General features: G+C 38.2%; 1 protein-coding gene across 1 annotated transcript in view; it reads right to left on the reverse strand.

Moving 5' to 3' along the window:
- The window catches only part of LOC117543257 (USP6 N-terminal-like protein), a 28816-nt gene extending 23031 nt beyond the window's left edge, over positions 1–5785 (reverse strand). The window contains exon 1 of the mRNA XM_034211457.1: positions 5474–5785. The gene's annotated coding sequence lies outside the window, so the exon portion shown is untranslated. The remainder of the gene's footprint in view (positions 1–5473) is intronic.
- Positions 5786–6000: the final 215 nt, after the last annotated feature.

Here is a 6000-nt window from a genome sequence, read left to right on the forward strand (position 1 = left end):
CATCAACGTGTAATATGAGAAACTGGGAGGGACATTTTTTAAACTTTCTAACATTTTAGAGACCAAAAATCTCTTTAAAACATCCTTACACTAGCTAAAAGGCTAAAGGCTAAAAATCACAATGCAGTGCAATAAACCGCCTGCATGGCGTGACATGGCACGATGTGAATGATGACAATCCCAGCAGGAGTTGTTGTTGAATCCTCCCAACACAAAGCAGCGAGGGGATTAACCTCGCTTCACCCTAACGCTCCGTACGGATCAACACCGGAGAGGTAATCTGGACACACACTGCATCTGGATTAGGAATATCTGCAGAGCGAGATTACACAACGAGAGTGTGTTGTTCCCGAAGAGGAACAAAGAGATGTGAGGGTCCATCATAATGTGCATGTTCTGTCATCTCAAAGCATGACAGTGCAGCAAGTCCCGTAAAATATAAATAATAATAATAATAAAGCTTTATTTACACTTTTCTTACAACACATGCAGCTCAAAGTGCTTGAAATGACACATCACAAATAAAAAATACACAACAAGAAATTCCCCTTAGATTATTTGTTAAGAACTTTAAAATGTACACGCAGCGAAATGTAACATTTGATCAGGTTAATTACGCAAGGAGGTCAAATGTATGATAATACAAATAAAATAAATAATGCTTTCTCTCTGACAGATAAGACACAAGACAACTGAGTCGATGTGAACATATAGGTACAACAGAAACTAAAAGAAAAAGATAATAGTAGTAAAAATGCCATCATTCTAATAAAGGTTAAACGATTAAGAAATAAAAAAGATTTAAGACCTATAAAATAAATAAAACAACATAAAGGTAGGTAAATAATAAAGACTAAATAATAATGTGTGTTTAATGGTCGACAAGTCAACAAAGAGAATCTGGATTTAGAGCTGTGGCTGGGATGTGCTAAATGTTTTTATAATGACTCTCACTGCCTGAACGTATCACAGGTCAGACTGCAAGGCTAACTATAGGGTGCTAAGGATCATTCTAATTTAAGTTATGAGAGCAACCAACTTGGAAATAGCTAGCTTAGAAGCTAAACTATAATAATAATTAATAATTCCTTACATTTATTATAGCGCTTTTTCAATGACTCAAAGCGCTTTACATATACACACATTACACTTATATCATACATGCAATGGTCAGATACTGTGGACAATACCCACAGGAGCAAGTTCAGGTGAAGTGTCTTGCCCAAGGACACACTATGTTAGCTATAGGCAGATAGATAATAGCTTAAAATACAAAGGTTATGTCAAATTAAATCTCTGACAAAGGTCTTATCTCATTACAGAATTTGAAAGTGTGTTTAAGTTTACATTTCCATTAAATAAATGACTGATATCTTGTGTTTTTATCTCAATGTATTTTAACCACTAGCAGAGGAATGTATCTGTAAAGCTAAAGATTTCTACATCTATACGTTTCTATACTGAATAGTGACAGCAGACAAACAAATATACTTTTTATTACAGGATGCGCAGTTTACTGTTAACTCATATTTGTATACAACTGGTCACCACTGATGGCAACCACATGCAGAGAATTGGTTCCAAATGGATCAAAAATCATATTAAACTCAAGTCTTAATCTGTGTCATATTCAGTTTTGAAGCACGATACTAGATTGTTCCATGAATACTCAGTACATCAAAGCACTGTGATGCTTAAAAACAAGAGAAATGGTATCTATGAATTCACCCTTTCTCATGCTTGGTCCCGGACTGAGTGTCTCGATGTGGGTTAACGCTAGGTGAATAATTCAGTAAGGTGCAGAGATGGAGGTCAGTGACACCGTTAAAGAAAGAGAGGACGATGGCTTTACTCTACGAAAACTCAAAATCTTGCCAAGTATATTTGTCTAATATCTAGTCAGAATATGTCTTGAGACTTGCTATAAGACACACCAACTTCAGAAGTAACACTGCACTGAGATGTCGGGTCTTGTTTTTAGACAATACAATTGTTTGTTAAGTCAAAAAATCCTATTTTGAGTTGTATCTCAGATGAAACACATTATTTTACATATCTATTAGAAAATCACCAACTTACATAACAGACATAACATTTGCGGCTTATATTGTAACAACATTTCCTGATTCTGGTTAAATATAGTTCAAAATGAGTTCTCCCAGCTGATTACAAGATCTGATTTATCTAAATATCCCTTCTTATTTCAATTCTCTTACCAAGCACATTTTCACTTGTTCTATTGGCAGATTTTTTTACTTATTTCAAGTGAAAACGGCTTGTTTTCATTATTGTTTCACTTGTTTTTGGAGCTGCATTTTTCCCAGTGTAGTCCGCTGCTGGGATGCAAATCTTTGTATTTAAAACAGAAGATATTATCTGTTCTTCTGCAGGGCTGCAACTGATGGTTTATTTCACTAAGGATTCATCTGCTGAAGTCAGAAAATGAACAGAAATGTCCAGGACTAGTTCCCAGAGCTCAAAGTGACGTCTTCAAATGTCTGAACGAGACTTAAAAACACAAAGATATCCAGCTTGTAAAACACACATTTGTTTTAAATGTTAAAGCACCTCACTCTCTACAGAAAGTCCAACACTCCAGTCCCAGTGATGGGAAAATACACACTGAACAAAAATATAAACGCAACACTTTTGTTTTTGCTCCCATTTTTCATGAGATGAACTCAAATATCTAAAACATTTTCTATTTACACAAAATAACCATTTCTCTCAAATATTGTTCACAAATCTGAAAAGATCTGTGATAGTGAGCACTTCTCCTTTGCCGAGATAATCCCTCCCACCTCACAGGTGTGGCATATCAAGATGCTGATTAGACAGCATGATTATTGCACAGGTGTGCCTTAGGCTGGCCACAATAAAAGGCCACTCTGAAACGTGCAGTTTTGCTTTATTGGGGGGGTCCGAAAACCAGTCAGTATCTGGTGTGAGGGTTAGGTTGTGAATCGAGTGGCCTGTGTTCGTCGTCCATAACATACGCCTGCCCATACCATAACCCCATCACCACCATGGGCCACTCGATTCACAACATTACCCTAACCCTAACCCTACCCCTACCCTGAGGTGGGATGGATTATCTCGGCAAAGGAGAAGTGCTCACTATCACAGATTTGTGAACAATATTTGAGAGAAATGGTTATTTTGTGTATATAGAAATGTTTTAGATCTTTGAGTTCATCTCATGAAAAATGGGAGCAAAAACAAAAGTGTTGCATTTATATTTTTGTTCAGTGTATATCCTGATAAACAAAATCACTCGATAAGTTAAAATTGAGGAATAGTAGTAAATAACCTCATGAGTGATATGGAGTCTGCTTTTCACTATAAAAAAGGTATGTCCTATCTGAGATGTAATACATCATACATTGAATGTAAGGATGTCAGATTGTGCCTTTTCACTGGAGAGCGTGTGTGATCTAAATGCTGTGTTTAAGAGACATTTCCCCTTTAAGTTATGATGATTTATTCTCTATCGTCAGACTACCGATGGGTCAATACAAACCCAGCATTTGGATCTTGACTCTTGAGACACTAACATAACGTTTAAATTCCTTCAGGCCAAGATTGAATCCATCATGAATGTGGGGAAAGTGAAACTCCATCAGTGTTTTAGAGCTTCTTGCAGCTTCTTTGAGGTTCATACAGAAAGGTTACAGCAGTTTAAATATGAGCTGTCATCTGAAGCGTATGGCAGCGGCTGCATGTGGTCAGTCTGTAAATCACTGGGGGGGAGAAGGGGGGAGAAGGGACTGAAATTACAAACTACATCACACAGTGGAAACTTGGGATTGTTTGAGATGTTACATGTGGGAAAAATGTATTTCATTTTCCCATTTTCTGTGAATTTAAAATACTAAAGCTGGAAAAACAGAAGTCAGCTGTAGAGTTTGCTGCTCAGACGCTAAAGTACTTTACATTTTAACAAGGTAAAACAGCTCCAGGATGCTGATTGATTCAACATCATACCATTTCAATCACAGCGTACATTCTTGTTAAAGTTATATTAAGTGTGGCTGCAACGAGTGGTGGATGAAGTATTCAGATCCTTCACTTAGGTAAAAGTATCCAATCCAATCCACTTTATTTATATAGCACATATTAAAAACAGAGGGTTTACCGAAGTGCTTCACAGCCACATAACATTATAATAAAATATAATATTACAATAATAGATAAAAGGCACACATAAGAATAGATAAAAGGCACATAAGGGCTATGGACAGACAAATAAAAGCATAAAAACCGATAAAACAGCTCAAACTGACTCGAAAGCGAGGGAAAAGAGGTGGGTCTTCAGGCGGTACTACAGCAATGCATAAAGCAAGTAAAACTCTGCATGAAAAATCCTACTGAAGCAAAAAGTACATTATGTATTAGCAAAATATATATTAACGTATTGACATTATTAACTGGTATTTTATTTTGTAAAGTCCACTATTGCATGTTTCACTGTTAAAACATGCACAAATCCAATATAAGCTTCCTACTGACTTTATTAGTATGTGTTATAAATACAATTAACCCTGTGTAATCACCAGCAATGCATTTTCTGTTTGTCAATTAGTTCAATAATCAGTCGATTTGGACTCAATAATAAGTCTTTTGGTTTATTTGTAATGCATAATTGTTATTTTACAATCGTAAAGTGGTGCTTTTGCATTATTCTTGTCGTGGACTAACTAGTTACAACACTTATTAAACGTCAGGGACAGCCCTGGTTCTCTGCTGCAGTCAATTCAAAATGTTAAGTGTTAAAAACATAAACAGTGAGAAGTAAATTCAGTGTGTTTGGCAGCAGCTTTTACTGACTACTATTAATATTATTATTATTATTATTAGCCCCTGCATGCTCAGCCTCTTGGTAGATTAGTCAATATTGATGGTTTTGGGTTTAAATCGGGTTTAAATTCATTTGTTGTGCTTTTTCCACGCTGACTGAACGTATTACAGAGAAACATGAACACATCGCTGGTAAACAAAACATTTCGCATGATTCTTTGTGGAGGATTTCATATAATAACAAAGGGGTTGAGTCTACTAGGAAGGTACATCACTACTTATCGGCTCATTTTTGCTGCTGTGAAATAAAATACTAGTTGTTAAATAAATAAATATTGAGAAATAACTTCAGTGTGTTTTGCAGCAGCAGCTTCCCGCAGGCCTGATGCTGCCTTCAGTGCCCCATCAGAGCGACTTACAGCCGGGCAGTGATGGATAAAGGATGCTCCTGCAGACTACTGACACTACAGACACATTTCACCGACATCCAGCGCCTGAAATCACCCCCAAAGAGTCGCTTTCTGACGGTAAACAAACCCCCTAGTCTCCGGTGGGACGAGCCTCGCTGCCGTGATTTCAGACGGAGCTACATCATCACGCAAGAAGACCCGTTTTATTCTAATGAGAATAATAAACAAAAAGCATGAAAAACGTGAAAAATTAAGAGTGTTATTACCGTGTTTCTCGGGTGTATTTCTGCGCTATCCGTGCAGGAACACAGCTCCGGTTCCTCTGGGCATTCTCCGGTGAAAGTGCAGAACAAACCACCCGGGCTGACAACAATAGCCTTCAATCCATATGTTACACACTCTCTCTCTCACACACACACTCTCTCTCACACACTCTCTCTCACACACACACAGTCACTGTATAATAAGACAGAGAAAGCTCCAGGTCCAGGACGCACTGAGCAGGCGCCGCAGCGTGGCACCAGTCAGCCGAATGAGAGCCGTGAAATCCGGCCTTAAAGAAACAGGAGCCCCGGGGGAGGAGAACCAGCCCCCACCCCGACTCTCCTGCTGAAACACGGCCGCTCAGGGGCTCTGTTCTTCCGCCATCTTCCGCCATCTGCTGGAGAGACACCGGTAGTGAAGTGATACAGAAACTCTCCCCTCCAAACATCAGTCAGAATCAGAATCAGGTTTATTACCAGGGTCCTTTCTCATTTCACAAATTTCCCTTCATCGACTCCTCGAATCCTCG

This window comes from Gymnodraco acuticeps, unplaced genomic scaffold (assembly GCF_902827175.1).
Source record: "Gymnodraco acuticeps unplaced genomic scaffold, fGymAcu1.1, whole genome shotgun sequence".
Lineage (NCBI taxonomy): Eukaryota > Metazoa > Chordata > Actinopteri > Perciformes > Bathydraconidae > Gymnodraco > Gymnodraco acuticeps.